Here is a 20,982-nt window from a genome sequence, read left to right as displayed (position 1 = left end):
GACTAATTCATATCCGAACCACATGCGATATCAACTTGAAATTACTTTTGTTTAGCAGTGTGAAATCGTGAGGCTGGCGCTGTTCTTGCCTTTACAATTCAAAAGCTGTAAACTGAACTCAACGTGGGCATGTTTTGAGGACCTTGATGCAGTTAGAGATGATTTCTTTGCAGACCTAAATATTGATACATCCACTAATAATGCTTTAGCTCCCGACCATAACCATGTCAGTAAGAGGATTTTATTGAACATACAAGTTAAATATTTGAATAGGTATTGAGCCCGCTAGTTCATTTGTTGTGTTTATTATTCCATGGATGGATGGTTTTCTGTACTTTGTTTAATAGTTTATTTTTTCTTTTTTGGTTCTCAATTCGCTCTATACCTTTAAAAACAAGTATATTTGAATACCATTTTATCGATATACACTAACTCTTCTAAACTCGATTGTTTGCTGTACCATGGTTCAGAGGTTTCAATTTCTTAATAAATTTTCAATGCTTTCGTGTCCCTTTGTGTGTTGTGTTCCTCTTTCAACCTCTTTCACGGGTGTTTTTAATCCCTCGTGGTTTTTGTGAGAGCATTCCCTTTCGTGTCGTTCAACTTTTTGCATGATATTTTCTCCAATGATTTTGTTCGATTGGACAAAGTCTTTTAAGGAATTTTTAATTATGTTTTACGATATTTTCACTCAACGGGCACATTTCCTATGCATAGTTAGTTACTAGGACTAACTCCACTTTACATCCCCGAACTTGTACCACTTTTTCATTTTGCATTATAAATTTTAATTTTAAATACTTTACACCTAAACTCTCTAATGTGTTCCATTTAAGCCTAATCAATGACAATATTAGCAAAATTAACAGAATAAAGGATCTACAAATCAATGACAATATGTTGAAAGTGGTCAAAACGAGCCAAGAGATTTGCAAAACAAAATAATACATTGTCATTAATTTGTATCATCCTTTATTTCATTAATTTGCTAACAATATTAGTGATTCGAGCCATACAAGTTAGTGAACATGTGCTAAAATCAGTCAAAATAAGTCAAGAAATCACGGTTAGAACAAAACGATACATTATCATTAATGTACATCATTTTTTATCTTTTCAATTTTAATAACATTGTTATTTATTAGATTTAATTTACATCATTTTTTATCTTTTCAATTTATCTTAGTTAATTATTTATAAAATTAAATAAAACACACCAAAACTAACCAATAAAGCACACTAAAAATACGTAAAATATACTCTTATCAAATACCCTCACACTTGAACCATTGCTTGTCCACAAGCAATAAAAAATACAAACCAATAATGATTCAATTTTTGAAAATAAATATATGTGTACTATTCCACTTCATTTTCTAAAAACAAGGTAAACAACTATTATGCAATCATTCAATTAAACTCAAGTACTCATAATACCAAGTAAAGGAGAGCCAATTAAACCATAATTATAACAAGTTTAATTCAATTTCTCATCCTTACTTAATTTCACAAGCAAGCAGCTCATATGATCAATAATAATGCGTCCTAAACTCATTATCATCCTTTTATTCTACTTAAAAAGATATTTATTCATATAACATATCTAAATATTACTTCAAACGTAAGAATGCTTTTGACGCGAGAATCGATATTTTTAGATGAAAATCACCGGTTATTCAACACTTCATATTTATAGATGAAGACTCCCGGTTACTAAGTACAAGAATCATTGGAATAGAACAAATCTTATTTTCTTTTTTCTTCTTTTTTTTTTCATTTTTTCTCTTTTTTTCTTTCCACTTTTTTTTTTGTAACAACAAAAATAATAATAATTTTCTCAAAAGAATAATCATGAGAAGAGTATTGCATTTATTGACCATATTTATCATTTAACTCATAAAATCAAATAAAGAAAAGAAATTTCATTAAATATGCAAAAAAATAGGTATAATTTTCTCCACTTTATATATAAGATATACTTTCCTGTAAATGCATAAATTATAATCACATAATAGTTATTTCCAAATTAAATGAGAAAAAAAGTTTCCAAATCACATATATTTATCTCAAATGTAGAAGGAATTTGAACTACTAATGGTATGAAATTTGTTACCCCTTTTGATAAAATTTAAAAAAAGTTGAAACTTTTTGGGGCAAATTCACAAATTTGGACAAGATTTTGAAAAAATTTTGAATTTAAACACAAGTCCAATATTTGCAACCAACAAGTCAATCACATACAATGTATATAATCTCAATTCTTCCCCCCACACTTAACATGCACATTGTCCTCAATGTTTAAACAGGAAAATCAAGATAAAGAAAAGTAATACTCCCCTATTGTTGCAATCGAAATGTCAAAGCATGAAGTTCACGAACCATTGTCTACTTATCTGCAATGCTTCATGCATTCCATTTGATAACCATTAGTAATATTAACCTAAAGATGGAAAATTAAAAACAACAAAATAACTCAACACATAATTTAAACATGAAATTACATAAAATAAAATAGTCAAAACATTGGGTTGCCACCCAATAAGCGCTTTTGTTTATAGTCGTTGGCTCGACTTTTGCACCTCATTTCTCAAGGAGGCTTTGTTAATGAATAATCCACCAATTTTGGTCGTGGTGGATTATTAAAAGATGGTTTAATAGCAAAAGCCACATGTTCAAATGATATGAGAGGTGGAAGAAGTTTCCTTATCTCAAGTGAATCATAGACATTACCTTGAACATGCACCACTTGAATACTCACCAAAGAAACATCTACATAGCTTTCTTGGGTTATAATACCTTTAGAACCTATACAATCAACACATTTCTCAAGAGGGGTGAAAAATGAGTCGTTAAGGCTCATCTCTTGAGATTCAATGTTAACTCCAAAGGTACTATCTTGTGAAATGGACATTTTCCCATTGAAACACAAATTGGATTCATCATTTTGATCAAAATATAATCCATTTTCACTTACAATATTCCCACCATTCATAATAGGGTCATTTTGCATATTATTAGAAGAAATAACTTCACACAATACATGTAATTGTTCTTGTATTCTACAAAAGTGAGAGGTTAATTCATCTAATCTTTCCTCAATCCTATCAAGACGATCGGAAGTCACATTAGCTAGCTTTTCTATGGCTAAATCAAATTGATTAGAAGCATTTTCTACAGCTAGCTCCCAAGATGCATTAGAATCATTAGCTAATGGTTCACTTTCTAATTCCCAAGGTAGAGGTGCATTAGCTAACTTCTCTATTGCCAATTTCCAAGATGGTTTTGATTCATAGTGGACACATTCGGATTGGTAATCATATAAACAAAAAGAAGCACTATTAGCACATTGATTATCCCAACCATAAGCACAAGAATTGTCCCAATTAGGACCATATTGATCAAGATAAGGATTGCAATGCCCAAATTCATCATAATAATTCACATTTTGTGCTTGTCTACATGTATGAATAGCATGATAACCTTCACACAAGTCACAAATCATTTGATTAGAATTAAAAGCATTAACATTCCTCTTTTCCTCAATCTCATGCATCATGGTGTCCATTTGCACTTTTAACATTATAACATCAAATTTAGACTTTAAACACTTTAAACCATTTTCGAAAGATATACCTTCGGTAATTTCTTGGTTACCTCTATTGAAGGAGTTTTGCACTTGATAACCATCCATTGCCGATCTTCCAATTCTCATGCATTGTCTCCTCATATTTTCTACTCTCCTCGATCCTCTAAACATGTTTTTAAAATAATTCAAAAACAAGTTTAGTCAAGAAGAATAGATAACTCTAACATAAAAAAATTATAAAAATAATAAAAAAACACAAAAACTCACATAGACACTAAAAACAAAAATTGAGACAATAGACACAACAAACACAAGAAAAAAAATGTCTAAATTAATAAAGTTGCTCTTAGCACCGATATTAACAAATCTTCCCCGGCAACGGTGCCGAAAACTTGACGTACGCGGGGTATACATGTACAACAAATTCATCCACAATCAAGTTTTACATTTACAATTCCTAAATACCCCACACGCGATTTATCGCAAGTATATGAATCGTGAGTGAGTATAGGGTATTAAGGGTCGATCCCACAGAGAAGATTGTAATTACCGGTGTTTTTCGAACTCCTTTATTATCTAGACTACCATAAATATAAAATTAATGAAAATGACACTAGAAATCTCCTAAAGATATGGAATTTCTTACTACTCTTGCAAATGAAGTTACCGGTTAAGTGAATGCTATTATCTTGGTTAGTTATGGCGTAATTTCCTTATGTATGTGAAACCTACTCTCATAGTGAATCATCTATACTTGTAAATAAGTCATACCTACTCTCGTGGTTATGAATTAAATACAAGTTCATTTCTTCTATGAAATTATATGAACAAGTCACTTAAGCCACATAGGTGCACCTCTACTCTCGTGAGTGTACTCCCTAGGTTTATCACTTCTTTGAACTGGTGTTAAATTCCAATTCTCATTGCAAATTTAACACCTTTAGATAATCACAATTAATGGCCAGTTAATTATGATTAGAAAATCAAAAGTGATAAATAAATTTCTCAAAATAATATCACCAAATAGCCAAGTAAACATCACAAACAAAATATAGCAAATTCAACCATAACTTTAGGCATAAACTTTAACTAAACATGAAGAAAATAAAAGAAAGATCCATACTTATATTATAACTAAACATAAGATGCAATACAAGAAATAAAGTGATGGGAGAAATGTCACCCATGTCACTTGAACTCCATGCTCTCCATCTTCATCCTCAACTTCATCTAAGTTTAGTTGCAAATACAAGAATGAAGCACTACCCTAACTAATGAACTAAAAACTAGTGAAAGTTACATTTCTGGTGAGTTTCTCTAGCCTTCCCAAGTTACGAAAATAGTTCTCCAAGGCTGCTATTTATAGAGAATTCAAGAGGAGTTATTTCTAGTTGGCAAAATTGACTCTTGAAACTCTCTTGAGCTGTCTTTCCAACTCTCCAACATTTTTTCAGTCAAATACAATCAAAATTGATGGCTGGAATTGAGTTAGAAAGGTTGTGTGAAACCAAGGCAAGTTGGCCAGCAAATTACAGCTATCATGCACGTTTTCAACTGATATTTTCATGATGTTGGAATCCGAAATAGCTCTTCTGTAAAACACAAAAGTTGTAGTTCTTTGACTTAGCTTTCCAATGCATCAAGAATCATCCAATTTGAAATTCTGAGGATCAAGATATGATAAAAATACCACTGACTGGTCAATTCTGCGTTTTCAGCTCTCAGCAGCAGACTTTTGCTTCTGTATTTTGACATTTTGACCAGAAAAACAGCCGAATTGGACTTTGATGTCTTCATACCAAATGTAGATCGGTCTCTTAACTTCAAAAATGGTTCAAGATATAGCCAAAATACAAAAACGTGTCAAAGCTGAACATCTTGCTTCCTTTTGACTTTAATTGCATTTCTTCTTTCACACTTTATATTCTATTTTTATCACTTTAATCCATCATCAATCATCAAATTTTATTCTCAATGCACTCTATTTGATGATTGAATCAATAAACCTGTAAAATACGAAATTTTTATCATAAAAATTCATAGAAATGCAATTTTCACACTTTAAACCACAAAATACACATTTTCACTAGAATCTTAGTTAATTGTTTATAAAATTAAATAAAACACACCAAAACTAACCAATAAAACACACTAAAAATACGTAAAATATACTCTTATCAAATACCCTCACACTTGAATCATTGCTTGTCCTCAAGTAATAAAAAATACAAACTAACAATGATTCAATTTTTGAAAATAAATATGTGTACTATTCCACTTCATTTTCTAAAAACAAGGTAAACAACTATTATGCAATCATTCAATTAAACTCAAGTACTCATAATACTAAGTAAAGGAGAGCCAATTAAACCATAATTATAACAAGTTTAATTCAATTTCTCATCCTTACTTAATTTCACAAGCAAGCAGCTCATATGATCGATCATAATGCTTCCTAAACTCATGATCATCTTTTTATTCTGTTTAAAAAGATATTTATTCATATAGCATATCTAAATATTACTTCAGACGTGAGAATGCTTTTTGACGCGAGAATCGACATTTTTAGATGAAGATCACCGGTTATTCAATATTTCATATACTCAAATTGCTTTGCATATTCTTAATTCAAGTACCGTTTTACGTGAAAGTCGACATTTGTAGATGAAGACTCCCGGTTACTAAGTACAAGAATCATTGGAGTAGAACAAATCTTATTTTCTTTTTTCTTCTTTTTTTTATTTTTTCTCTTTTTTTTCCACTTTTTTTTTTGTAACAACAAAGATAATAATAATTTTCTCAAAAGAATAATCATGAGAAGAGTATTGCATTTATTGACCATATTTATCATTTAACTTGTAAAATCAAATAAAGAAAAGAAATTTCATTAAATATGCAAAAAAATAGGCATAATTTTCTCCACTTTACAAGATATACTTTCCTGTAAATGCATAAATTATAATCACATAATAGTTATTTCCAAATTAAATGAGAAAAGAAGTTTCCAAATCACATATATTTATCTCAAATATAGAAGGAATTTGAACTACTAATGGTATGAAACTTGTTACCCCTTTGGATAAAATTAAAAAAAAGTTGAAACATTTTGGGGCAAATTCACAAATTTGGACAAGATTTTGTGTGACAGCCCTACCTCACCCTAAGGCGAACCAAAGGGTTCGGTGGACCGCCTGCCCTGCTCTCGTCGGGACTCAGTCAAACCTCAATCAAATCTGAAATAAAACCACAAGATCAAACGAAATAACAATCCAAAACTTAAAGCAAAACTTATGTACATTACTATCTCAAAAGGGAGTACAAACATCAAATATACAAAGGTTCTCAATTCACCATACAACCAACCCGTGCCAAGCACTAGGGCGAGAACCATTACAAAATCAAAGAACTCGACTAGGCTAGTCTATACGGAACTCTCATCCTGGCTCGCCGTCCCTGTTAAGGAAAACAAAACTAAAGGAATGAGTTAAAAGCTCAGTGAGGTTCCAAACACATAATCAAACATTCAATCCAATTCATTAATCATAGAGTATCAATAGTTCAAGAAACATTTACAATGGAAAGCGATAATAACACATTCATTAAAAGGATACGGGCTCACAGGGAGCTATTCGTTCGTTCGTTCGTTTGTTCATTCTCTTGTCATTCCCCTTATTCCTCCAATCATTTAAAAATACATTTTTGTAAGTAAAACCCTCGTTTGCATTGACATTCGTTCGTTCATTTCATTCACCCCCTCCTGGACGTTGGCCAGGCTCCACCCGACAACAAGGTAATACTCGAGTATACCAAACGTTCACACCCAGGGTCACTATATCGCCCGACCGAGTCCGCTTCTGACTCGAGTCGATCGGTAACGAAGGGCAGGGCCCAATTCAGCCAAAAGGCTTACATCATGCGCAACTAGCATTTCATTATTTAATCATTGAAAATTTCACATTCATTTAGGTCGAGTGCGATAAAGTACACACTCGCCTAGAAAACTCATTTGAAACAATCATTGAAAACATTTAACATGTTGTCATTCGTTCATAACAAGTCATATAATCAAGAACAAGCCACATAGTCAATGAAAATATAACAAACAAGGAACACTCACCTATTTAAGCAAAATAACGTCCAAAGTTTCCTTCCGGATAATACTCTCAATCACCAAGGAACCCTAATAATCAAACGAACACATTATGCTTCAACAATCAAAGATGTAGGTGAGTCAAAGACAAGTCGAATACGTACTAGTACAAAGTATAAATATGGTTTTGGTAGTGAAAAGAGTACATTGAAACCAAATAACATAAGTAAAATATTTGTAAAACTTAGACTCACTTGTAAAACTTTAAAATCGCTATTTGAGTTGAAGTGGCAAAGAAAACGTAAATACCCTAGATGATTCACGTGGTATTCGCTCTCAAGCCTTACTCAAGTCGCAAGTATATCGACCTAGTTCTCGAGCGTAAATTTGGGCAGCACGCCCTTTGTATTTATCTATTTTTCAGCCATTTATGGCTTCATTCTTTTCCTCAATCAAATCCAAAGTCATATACAAAATCATCTCATTTCAATAGCCATTCCATAGACTCCAAGTCATACAAGTACAAAATTAAGCTAGGAGCATGTGCGGAAATGAAGGTTGAGTCAAGAAACAAAAGACAGATTTGACGTTATTTTACATAACGAACACAACCGAAACTACGCTTATCGGATTTGGGTAAAATTTATACCATTTCGAAGCTAAGACAAAGGCCTACAACTTTGATGAAGACCACTCAGTCCAGTTTGTAGTGTATCTAAGTCAAAATCTCAAATAACAGAACCAGAATCTCACATTCAGGCTAGTTAATCGTACTATACGTAAACAACCATAACTCAGGTTACCGAAGTCCAAACAAGGTGATTCTAGGGGTGTTGGAAATTTAAGACATAGCACTACAACTTTCGTGTTTTGGCTAAATGCTAGTTCAGTATGTATCAAGGTGAAAAGACATTATCAGATTGATGAAATGTCAAAACTGTCCATTGGACTAAACCTATGGTAGTCAAGGGTATTTCGGTCTTTTCATAGGATACGTTGCTCTGATTGAGCTGAAATTTTGCAGGAAACTGTAAAACATCATTTTCTACAATTTTTATGTTTTATACTAAGCCTAATTCGGCCTCTAACATAGGGAACTAGAACCGGGCAGAACTGAAGCTTCAATTTCCAGAAATCTGGAATTTTGCTATATCGAGCTATAATTCACATTTTTACCTTAAAACCACCACTACTTTCTCCTTTACAAGATTAGATACCATATTTATACACCATATAACACCTAACCAACAAGAATTATAAGTGAATAAATCGAAACCCTAACTCAAAATTCATCCCTCCAATCATCAAAATCATTTCAAACAAGCATCACAAGCACAATTCTAACATTAATACCCAACTCAATCATGATTAATGGAAAAGAAAGGGTGATCAGCCACTATACCTCAAGACAAGGCCTTGCAAGAGTGATTCTCCTCTACTCCTTGAAATTTTTGGTTCCTTAAGCTTTCCAAGCTCTCAAACAATTGATTAATCGGTTTAGATTTCTTGTTTTCTCATTTAAGTGGATCAAACTCAAGATGGATTATGGTTTCTTTCTCTTGGCTTTTCCCTCTCTTTCTCATGGTTCATATGGCAGAAATGGAGGCTGAAATAAAGTGCAATTAAAGCTTCAAGAAGGTTAAAAGGATAGGAATTGATTTGGGTCAAAGTGGACAAATGTCACCCTTGGATTGGAAGTCAAATTTTTTTCCTTTTCTCCCTTATTTTGGTCTACAATTTCGACTGACTTGAGCTGGTTTAAGGGCTGATATTTTGTATTACTATCAAGGATATTTTATGATAAGAAAGTGGTAGTCAAGTGGGGTGATTGGGTAGTAGGGCCATTATAAAGTAATAATTTCCAAATAAAATGGTATTTTAAGAAAAATATAAGGAATTTTACGGGTCCTCACATCGATAATGCATTTCAAATTTAACGTACACTAACTCATACTAGAAAAATGAATTTAAAACTGTACTTGCTTGTAAAAATGCATAGAAAATTTAATATTTCCAAGAAAAGTATAAAATCAAAAAAATTTGAATTTAAACACAAGTTCAATATTTGCAACCAACAAGTCAATCACATAAAATGTATATAATCTCAATTCTTCCCCCCACACTTAACATGCACATTGTCCTCAATTTGTAAACAGAAAAATCAAGATAAAGAAAAGTAATACTCCCCTATTGTTGCGATCGAAATGTCAAAGCATGAAGTTCACAAACCATTGTCTACTTATCTCCAATGCTTCATGCATTCCATTTGATAACCATTAGTAATATTAACCTAAAGATGGAAAATGAGAAACAAATGAAAAACAAAAAAATAACTCAACATATAATTTAAACATGAAATCACACAAAATAAAATAGTCAAAACATTGGGTTGCCACCCAATAAGCGCTTTTATTTATAGTCGTTGGCTCGACTTTTGCACCTCATTTCTCAAGGAGGCTTTGTTAATGAATAATCCACCACTTTTGGTCGTGGTGGATCATTAAAAGATGGTTTAATAGCAAAAGCTACATGTTCAAATGATATGAGAGGTGGAAGAAGTTTGCTTATCTCAAGTGAATCATACATATTATCTTGAACATGCACCACTTGAGTACTCACCAAAGAAACATCTACATAGCTTTCTTGGGTTATAATACCTTTAGAACCTATACAATCAACAAATTTCTCAAGAGAGGGTGAAAAATGAGTCGTTAAGGCTCATCTCTTGAGATTCAATGTTAACTCCAAAGGTACTATCTTGTGAAATGGACATTTTCCCATTGAAACACAAATTGGATTCATCATTTTGATCAAAATATAATCCATTTTCACTTACAATATTCCCACCATTCATAATAGGGTCATTTTGCATATTATTAGAAGAAATAACTTCACACAATACATGTAATTGTTCTTGTATTCTACAAAAGTGAGAGGTTAATTCATCTAATCTTTCCTCAATCCTATCAAGACGATCGGAAGTCACATTAGCTAGCTTTTCTATGGCTAAATCAAATTGATTAGAAGCATTTTCTACAGCTAGCTCCCAAGATGCATTAGAATCATTAGCTAATGGTTCACTTTCTAATTCCCAAGGTAGAGGTGCATTAGCTAACTTCTCTATTGCCAATTTCCAAGATGGTTTTGATTCATAGTGGACACATTCGGATTGGTAATCATATAAACAAAAAGAAGCACTATTAGCACATTGATTATCCCAACCATAAGCACAAGAATTGTCCCAATTAGGACCATATTGATCAAGATAAGGATTGCAATGCCCAAATTCATCATAATAATTCATATTTTGTGCTTGTCTACATGTATGAATAGCATGATAACCTCCACACAAGTCACAAATCATTTGATTAGAATTAAAAGCATTAACATTCCTCTTTTCCTCAATCTCATGCATCATGGTGTCCATTTGCACTTTTAACATTATAACATCAAATTTAGCCTTTAAACACTTTAAACCATTTTCGAAAGACATACCTTCGGTAATTTCTTGGTTACCTCTATTGAAGGAGTTTTGCACTTGGTAACCATCCATTGCCGATCTTCCACTTCTCATGCATTGTCTCCTCATATTTTCTACTCTCCTCGATCCTCTAAACATGTCTTTAAAATAATTCAAAAATAAAGTTTAGTCAAGAAGAATAGATAACTCTAACATAAAAAAATTAAAAAAAATAATAAAAAAAACACAAAAACTCACAAAGACACTAAAAATAAAAATTGAGACAATAGACACAACAAACACAAGAAAAAAAATGTCTAAATTAATAAAGTTGCTCTTAGTACCGATATTGACAAATCTTCCCCGGCAACGGTGCCAAAAACTTGACGTGCGCGGGGTATACATGTACAATAAGTTCATCCACAATCAAGTTTTATATTTACAATTTCTAAATACCCCACACGCGATTTATCGTAAGCATACGAATCGTGAGCGAGTATAGGATATTAAGGGTCGATCCCACAGAGAAGATTGCAATTATCGGTGTTTTTCGAACTCCTTTATTATCTAGACTACCATAAATATAAAATTAATGAAAATAACACTAAAAAGCTCCTAGAGATATGGAATTCCTTACTACTCATGCAAATGAAGTTACCGGTTAAGTGAATGCTATTATCTTGGCTAGTTATGGCGTAATTTTCTCATGTATGTGAAACCAACTCTCGTAGTGAATCATCTATACTTGTAAATAAGTCATACTTACTTTCGTGGTCATGAATTAAATACAAGCTCATTTCTTCTATGAAATTACATGAACAAGTCACTTAAGCCACATAGGTGCACCTCTACTCTCGTGAGTGTACTCCCTAGGTTTATCACTTCTTTGAACTAGTGTTAAATTTCAATTTTCATTGCAAATTTAACACCTTTGGATAATCACAATTAATGGCCAGTTAATTATGATTAGAAAATCAAAAGTGATAAATAACTTTCTCAAAATAATATCACCAAATAGCCAAGTAAACATCACAAACAAAATATAGCAAGTTCAACCATAACTCTAGGCATAAACTTTAACTAAACATGAAGAAAATAAAAGAAAGATCCATACTTATATTATAACTAAACATAAGATGCAATACAAGAAATAAAGTGATGGGTGGAATGTCACCCATGTCACTTGAACTCCATGCTCTCTATCTTCATCTAAGTTTAGCTACGAATACAAGAATGAAGCACTACCCTAACTAATGAACTAAAAACTAGTGAAAGCTACATTTCTGGTGAGTTTCTCTAGTCTTCCCAAGTTATGAAAATAGTTCTCCAAGGCTGCTATTTATAGAGAATTCAAAAGGAGTTATTTCTAGTTGACAAAATTGACTCTCGAAACTCTCTTGAGCTGTCTTTCCAACTCTCCAACGTTTTTTCAGTCAAATACAATCAAAATTGATGGTTGGAATTGAGTTGGAAAGGTTGTGTGAAACCAAGGCAAGTTGGCCAGCAAATTACAGCTATCATGCACTTTTTCAACTGATATTTTCATGATGTTGGAATCCGAAATAGCTCTTGTGTAAAACACAAAAATTGTAGTTCTTTGACTTAGCTTTCCAATGCATCAAGAATCATCCAATTTGGAGTTCTGAGGACCTGGATATGATAAAAATACCACTGACTGGTCAATTCCGCATTTTCAGCTCTCAGCAGCAGACTTTTGCTTCTGTATTTCAACATTTTGACCAGGAAAACAGCCGAATTGGACTTTAATGTCTTCATACCAAATGTAGATCTGTCTCTTAGCTTCAAAAATGGTTCAAGATATAGTCAAAATACAAAAACGTGTCAAAGCTGAACATCTTTCTTCCTTTTGACTTTAATTGCATTTCTTCTTTCACACTTCATATTCTATTTTTATCATTTTAATCCATCATCAATTATCAAATTATATTCTCAATGCACTCTATTTGATGATTGAATCAATAAACCTGTAAAATACGAAATTTTTATCATAGAAATGTAATTTTCATACTTTAAACCACAAAATACATATTTTCACTAGAATCTTAATTAATTAATTATAAAATTAAATAAAACACACCAAAACTAACCAATAAAGCACACTAAAAATACGTAAAATATACTCTTGTCAAATACCCTCACACTTGAACCATTGCTTGTCCTCAAGTAATAAAAAATACAAACCAACAATGATTCAATTTTTGAAAATAAATATATGTGTACTATTCCACTTCATTTTCTAAAAACAAGGTAAACAACTATTATACAATCATTCAATTAAACTCAAGTACTCATAATACCAAGTAAAGGATAGCCAATTAAACCATAATTATAACAAATTTAATTCAATTTCTCATTCTTACTTAATTTCACAAGCAAGCAGCTCATATGATCGATAATAATGCTTCCTAAACTCATGATCATCTTTTTATATTGCTTAAAAAGATATTTATTCATATAACATATCTAAATATTACTTCAGACGTGAGATTGCTTTTTGACGCGAGAATCGACATTTTTAGAAGAAGATCACCGGTTATTCAACACTTCACATACTCAAGTTGCTTTGCATACTCTTAATTCAAGTACCGTTTTACGTGAAAGTCGACATTTGTAGATGAAGACTCCCGGTTACTAAGTACAAGAATCATTGGAATAGAACAAATCTTATTTTCTTTTTTTATTTTTTCTCTTTTTTTCTTTCCACTTTTTTTTTTGTAACAACAAAGATAATAATAATTTTCTCGAAAGAATAATCATGAGAAGAGTATTGCATTTATTGACCATATTTATCATTTAACTTGTAAAATCAAATAAAGAAAAGAAATTTCATTAAATATGCAAAAAAAATAGGCATAATTTTCTCCACTTTATAAGATATACTTTCCTGTAAATGCATAAATTATAATCACATAATAGTTATTTCCAAATTAAATGAGAAAAGAAGTTTCCAAATCACATATATTTATCTCAAATGTAGAAGGAATTTGAATTACTAATGGTATGAAACTTGTTACCCCTTTTGATAAAATTTAAAAAAAGTTGAAACTTTTTGGGGCAAATTCACAAATTTGGACAAGATTTTGAAAAAATTTTGAATTTAAACACAAGTCCAATATTTGCAACCAACAAGTCAATCACATACAATGTATATAATCTCAATTCTTCCCCTCACACTTAACATGCACATTGTCCTCAATGTGTAAACAGGAAAATCAAGATAAAGAAAAGTAATACTCCCCTATTGTTGCGATCGAAATGTCAAAGCATGAAGTTCACGAACCATTGTCTACTTATCTCCAATGCTTCATGCATTCATTTGATAACCATTAGTAATATTAACCTAAAGATGGAAAATGAGAAACAAATTAAAGACAACAAAATAACTCAACACATAATTTAAACATGAAATCACACAAAATAAAATAGTCAAAACATAGGGTTGCCTCCCAATAAGCGCTTTTGTTTATAGTCGTTGGCTCGACTTTTGCACCTCATTTCTCAAGGAGGCTTTGTTAATGAATAATCCACCAATTTTGGTCGTGGTGGATCATTAAAAGATAGTTTAATAGCAAAAGCCACATGTTCAAATGATATGAGAGGTGGAAGAAGTTTGCTTATCTCAAGTGAATCATAGATATTATCTTGAACATGCACCACTTGAGTACTCACCAAAGAAACATCTACATAGCTTTCTAGGGCTATAATACCTTTAGAACCTATACAATCAACACATTTCTCAAGAGGGGTGAAAAATGAGTCGTTAAGGCTCACATTTTGAGATTCAATGTTAGATACTATATTGTGAAATGGACATTTCCTCATTGAAACACAAATTGGATTCATCATTTTGATCAAAATATAATCCATTTTCACTTACAACATTCTCACAATTCATAATAGGGTCATTTTGCATATTATTAGAAAAAATAACTTCACACAATACATGTAATTGTTCTTGTATTCTACAAAAGTGAGAGATGAATTCATCTAATCTTTCCTCAATCCTATCAAGACGATCGGGAGTCACATTAGCTAGCTTTTTTATGGCTAAATCAAATTGATTAGAAGCATTTTCTACAGCTAGCTCCCAAGATGCATTAGAATCATTAGCTAATGGTTCACTTTCTAATTCCCAAGGTAGAGGTGCATTAGCTAACTTCTCTATTGCCAATTCCCAAGATGGTTTTGATTCATAGTGGACACATTCGGATTGGTAATCATATAAACTAAAAGAAGCACTATTAGCACATTGATTATCCCAACCATAAGCACAAGAATTGTCCCAATTAGGACCATATTGATCAAGCTAAGGATTGCAATGCCCAAATTCATCATAATAATTCATATTTTGTGCTTGTCTACATGTATGAATAGCATGATAACCTCCACACAAGTCACAAATCATTTGATTAGAATTAAAAGCATTAACATTCCTCTTTTCCTCAATCTCATGCATCATGGTGTCCATTTGCACTTTTAACATTATAACATCAAATTTAGCCTTTAAACACTTTAAACCATTTTCGAAAGACATACTTTCGGTAATTTCTTGGTTACCTCTATTGAAAGAGTTTTGCACTTGGTAACCATCCATTGCCGATCTTCCACTTCTCATGCATTATCTCCTCATATTTTCTACTCTCCTCGATCCTCTAAACATGTCTTTAAAATAATTCAAAAATAAATTTAGTCAAGAAGAATAGATAACTCTAACATAAAAAAATTAAAAAAATAATAAAAAAAACACAAAAACTCACAAAGACACTAAAAATAAAAATTGAGACAATAGACACAACAAACACAAGAAAAAAAATGTCTAAATTAATAAAGTTGCTCTTAGTACCGATATTGACAAATCTTCCCCGGCAACGGTGCCAAAAACTTGACGTGCGCGGGGTATACATGTACAATAAGTTCATCCACAATCAAGTTTTATATTTACAATTTCTAAATACCCCACACGCGATTTATCGTAAGCATACGAATCGTGAGCGAGTATAGGATATTAAGGGTCGATCCCACAGAGAAGATTGCAATTATCGGTGTTTTTCGAACTCCTTTATTATCTAGACTACCATAAATATAAAATTAATGAAAATAACACTAAAAAGCTCCTAGAGATATGGAATTCCTTACTACTCATGCAAATGAAGTTACCGGTTAAGTGAATGCTATTATCTTGGCTAGTTATGGCGTAATTTCCTCATGTATGTGAAACCAACTCTCGTAGTGAATCATCTATACTTGTAAATAAGTCATACTTACTTTCGTGGTCATGAATTAAATACAAGCTCATTTCTTCTATGAAATTACATGAACAAGTCACTTAAGCCACATAGGTGCACCTCTACTCTCGTGAGTGTACTCCCTAGGTTTATCACTTCTTTGAACTAGTGTTAAATTTCAATTTTCATTGCAAATTTAACACCTTTGGATAATCACAATTAATGGCCAGTTAATTATGATTAGAAAATCAAAAGTGATAAATAACTTTCTCAAAATAATATCACCAAATAGCCAAGTAAACATCACAAACAAAATATAGCAAGTTCAACCATAACTCTAGGCATAAACTTTAACTAAACATGAAGAAAATAAAAGAAAGATCCATACTTATATTATAACTAAACATAAGATGCAATACAAGAAATAAAGTGATGGGTGGAATGTCACCCATGTCACTTGAACTCCATGCTCTCTATCTTCATCTAAGTTTAGCTACGAATACAAGAATGAAGCACTACCCTAACTAATGAACTAAAAACTAGTGAAAGCTACATTTCTGGTGAGTTTCTCTAGTCTTCCCAAGTTATGAAAATAGTTCTCCAAGGCTGCTATTTATAGAGAATTCAAAAGGAGTTATTTCTAGTTGACAAAATTGACTCTCGAAACTCTCTTGAGCTGTCTTTCCAACTCTCCAACGTTTTTTCAGTCAAATACAATCAAAATTGATGGTTGGAATTGAGTTGGAAAGGTTGTGTGAAACCAAGGCAAGTTGGCCAGCAAATTACAGCTATCATGCACTTTTTCAACTGATATTTTCATGATGTTGGAATCCGAAATAGCTCTTGTGTAAAACACAAAAATTGTAGTTCTTTGACTTAGCTTTCCAATGCATCAAGAATCATCCAATTTGGAGTTCTGAGGACCTGGATATGATAAAAATACCACTGACTGGTCAATTCCGCATTTTCAGCTCTCAGCAGCAGACTTTTGCTTCTGTATTTCAACATTTTGACCAGGAAAACAGCCGAATTGGACTTTAATGTCTTCATACCAAATGTAGATCTGTCTCTTAGCTTCAAAAATGGTTCAAGATATAGTCAAAATACAAAAACGTGTCAAAGCTGAACATCTTTCTTCCTTTTGACTTTAATTGCATTTCTTCTTTCACACTTCATATTCTATTTTTATCATTTTAATCCATCATCAATTATCAAATTATATTCTCAATGCACTCTATTTGATGATTGAATCAATAAACCTGTAAAATACGAAATTTTTATCATAGAAATGTAATTTTCATACTTTAAACCACAAAATACATATTTTCACTAGAATCTTAATTAATTAATTATAAAATTAAATAAAACACACCAAAACTAACCAATAAAGCACACTAAAAATACGTAAAATATACTCTTGTCAAATACCCTCACACTTGAACCATTGCTTGTCCTCAAGTAATAAAAAATACAAACCAACAATGATTCAATTTTTGAAAATAAATATATGTGTACTATTCCACTTCATTTTCTAAAAACAAGGTAAACAACTATTATACAATCATTCAATTAAACTCAAGTACTCATAATACCAAGTAAAGGATAGCCAATTAAACCATAATTATAACAAATTTAATTCAATTTCTCATTCTTACTTAATTTCACAAGCAAGCAGCTCATATGATCGATAATAATGCTTCCTAAACTCATGATCATCTTTTTATATTGCTTAAAAAGATATTTATTCATATAACATATCTAAATATTACTTCAGACGTGAGATTGCTTTTTGACGCGAGAATCGACATTTTTAGAAGAAGATCACCGGTTATTCAACACTTCACATACTCAAGTTGCTTTGCATACTCTTAATTCAAGTACCGTTTTACGTGAAAGTCGACATTTGTAGATGAAGACTCCCGGTTACTAAGTACAAGAATCATTGGAATAGAACAAATCTTATTTTCTTTTTTTATTTTTTCTCTTTTTTTCTTTCCACTTTTTTTTTTGTAACAACAAAGATAATAATAATTTTCTCGAAAGAATAATCATGAGAAGAGTATTGCATTTATTGACCATATTTATCATTTAACTTGTAAAATCAAATAAAGAAAAGAAATTTCATTAAATATGCAAAAAAAATAGGCATAATTTTCTCCACTTTATAAGATATACTTTCCTGTAAATGCATAAATTATAATCACATAATAGTTATTTCCAAATTAAATGAGAAAAGAAGTTTCCAAATCACATATATTTATCTCAAATGTAGAAGGAATTTGAATTACTAATGGTATGAAACTTGTTACCCCTTTTGATAAAATTTAAAAAAAGTTGAAACTTTTTGGGGCAAATTCACAAATTTGGACAAGATTTTGAAAAAATTTTGAATTTAAACACAAGTCCAATATTTGCAACCAACAAGTCAATCACATACAATGTATATAATCTCAATTCTTCCCCTCACACTTAACATGCACATTGTCCTCAATGTGTAAACAGGAAAATCAAGATAAAGAAAAGTAATACTCCCCTATTGTTGCGATCGAAATGTCAAAGCATGAAGTTCACGAACCATTGTCTACTTATCTCCAATGCTTCATGCATTCATTTGATAACCATTAGTAATATTAACCTAAAGATGGAAAATGAGAAACAAATTAAAGACAACAAAATAACTCAACACATAATTTAAACATGAAATCACACAAAATAAAATAGTCAAAACATAGGGTTGCCTCCCAATAAGCGCTTTTGTTTATAGTCGTTGGCTCGACTTTTGCACCTCATTTCTCAAGGAGGCTTTGTTAATGAATAATCCACCAATTTTGGTCGTGGTGGATCATTAAAAGATAGTTTAATAGCAAAAGCCACATGTTCAAATGATATGAGAGGTGGAAGAAGTTTGCTTATCTCAAGTGAATCATAGATATTATCTTGAACATGCACCACTTGAGTACTCACCAAAGAAACATCTACATAGCTTTCTAGGGCTATAATACCTTTAGAACCTATACAATCAACACATTTCTCAAGAGGGGTGAAAAATGAGTCGTTAAGGCTCACATTTTGAGATTCAATGTTAGATACTATATTGTGAAATGGACATTTCCTCATTGAAACACAAATTGGATTCATCATTTTGATCAAAATATAATCCATTTTCACTTACAACATTCTCACAATTCATAATAGGGTCATTTTGCATATTATTAGAAAAAATAACTTCACACAATACATGTAATTGTTCTTGTATTCTACAAAAGTGAGAGATGAATTCATCTAATCTTTCCTCAATCCTATCAAGACGATCGGGAGTCACATTAGCTAGCTTTTTTATGGCTAAATCAAATTGATTAGAAGCATTTTCTACAGCTAGCTCCCAAGATGCATTAGAATCATTAGCTAATGGTTCACTTTCTAATTCCCAAGGTAGAGGTGCATTAGCTAACTTCTCTATTGCCAATTCCCAAGATGGTTTTGATTCATAGTGGACACATTCGGATTGGTAATCATATAAACTAAAAGAAGCACTATTAGCACATTGATTATCCCAACCATAAGCACAAGAATTGTCCCAATTAGGACCATATTGATCAAGCTAAGGATTGCAATGCCCAAATTCATCATAATAATTCATATTTTGTGCTTGTCTACATGTATGAATAGCATGATAACCTCCACACAAGTCACAAATCATTTGATTAGAATTAAAAGCATTAACATTCCTCTTTTCCTCAATCTCATGCATCATGGTGTCCATTTGCACTTTTAACATTATAACATCAAATTTAGCCTTTAAACACTTTAAACCATTTTCGAAAGACATACTTTCGGTAATTTCTTGGTTACCTCTATTGAAAGAGTTTTGCACTTGGTAACCATCCATTGCCGATCTTCCACTTCTCATGCATTATCTCCTCATATTTTCTACTCTCCTCGATCCTCTAAACATGTCTTTAAAATAATTCAAAAATAAATTTAGTCAAGAAGAATAGATAACTCTAACATAAAAAAATTAAAAAAATAATAAAAAAAACACAAAAACTCACAAAGACACTAAAAATAAAAATTGAGACAATAGACACAACAAACACAAGAAAAAAAATGTCTAAATTAATAAAGTTGCTCTTAGTACCGATATTGACAAATCTTCCCCGGCAACGGTGCCAAAAACTTGACGTGCGCGGGGTATACATGTACAATAAGTTCATCCACAATCAAGTTTTATATTTACAATTTCTAAATACCCCACACGCGATTTATCGTAAGCATACGAATCGTGAGCGAGTATAGGATATTAAGGGTCGATCCCACAGAGAAGATTGCAATTATCGGTGTTTTTCGAACTCCTTTATTATCTAGACTACCATAAATATAAAATTAATGAAAATAACACTAAAAAGCTCCTAGAGATATGGAATTCCTTACTACTCATGCAAATGAAGTTACCGGTTAAGTGAATGCTATTATCTTGGCTAGTTATGGCGTAATTTCCTCATGTATGTGAAACCAACTCTCGTAGTGAATCATCTATACTTGTAAATAAGTCATACTTACTTTCGTGGTCATGAATTAAATACAAGCTCATTTCTTCTAT

This window comes from Coffea arabica, chromosome 9e, assembly GCF_036785885.1.
Source record: "Coffea arabica cultivar ET-39 chromosome 9e, Coffea Arabica ET-39 HiFi, whole genome shotgun sequence".
NCBI classification, from domain to species: domain Eukaryota; kingdom Viridiplantae; phylum Streptophyta; class Magnoliopsida; order Gentianales; family Rubiaceae; genus Coffea; species Coffea arabica.
The sequence above is the reverse complement of the archived record's forward strand: the minus strand, read 5'-3'. Positions refer to the sequence as shown.